Source organism: Plasmopara halstedii (assembly GCF_900000015.1).
Source record: "Plasmopara halstedii genome assembly, contig: Scaffold_110, whole genome shotgun sequence".
Classification (NCBI taxonomy): Eukaryota; Oomycota; class Peronosporomycetes; order Peronosporales; family Peronosporaceae; genus Plasmopara; species Plasmopara halstedii.
Window position 1 is genome coordinate 1,244,837 of NW_020187031.1, and position 915 is coordinate 1,245,751.

The window sequence follows — 915 nt, forward strand, 5'->3', positions numbered from 1 at the left end:
TGACATTATACCATAACGGCATGACTTGCACAAACCGTTTCCAGTCTGTGGAGCCGTGAGTAGTGTGCAGTTCCGCCCATACACGTAGAGTAGATTTCCAATATTCAGGTAGTTTATTCCATTGCTCTCCCTTCATATCTGCATATAAAATATCGAAGCCTGTACCAAGGGAGCCTAATGTTCTTGTAAAGAGTTGAAGTGCCGGAGTAAACCACCGGGGTACATCATTCAATTCACAAGTTGAGGAAATTCCATCCCTTAATGTCTTGAGGTGCATAGCTTGGATAAAAGCTTTGACAGGTGTCAATCCTAATCCACCTTTCGAAACACATGTGTAAATCCATTCTTTTGCAAATTTTCCGGCAACTGCGGAGTCACTATCCGTATCCCTAGAGTGAACAAAGTTGCGGATAATGACGTCCACAGTTTTCAGAAGATTCGGTGTAATAGACGTCACGCTGGCTGTATACCAAAGCAGTGGTAAAATGATGCTTTGTAATAGCACCACTTTGCCCCGTAATGTACGTGCCCGGTACTTCCAGATGGCGCATCTTCTTCGTAATTTACTAACCACATCACTAAATCGTTGCTTGGGTGTCACAGTTGCGCCCTGAAGTACTCCTAGGAGTACAACAGTGTCTGACGGTTGTAACACTTTTAGATTCGTTGAAGCACGTAGTCTGGTCAATTTGGACAAATCGACTTGGTGCGTAAACGGCATGACGCACGTTTTCTTCATATTTAGGCGTAGACCTGCTGCTAACGCGTAATCTTGTACCACGTTTATGAATTCAGGCGCGTAATCAACATCGGCTAGTAGACCAGTGCAATCATCGGCAAACGCTAGTAGCAAATGCGGGGATGATCCATTGTCGATATCCAATCCTCGCATCGAAACTCGAGCGCGTAAGTAGT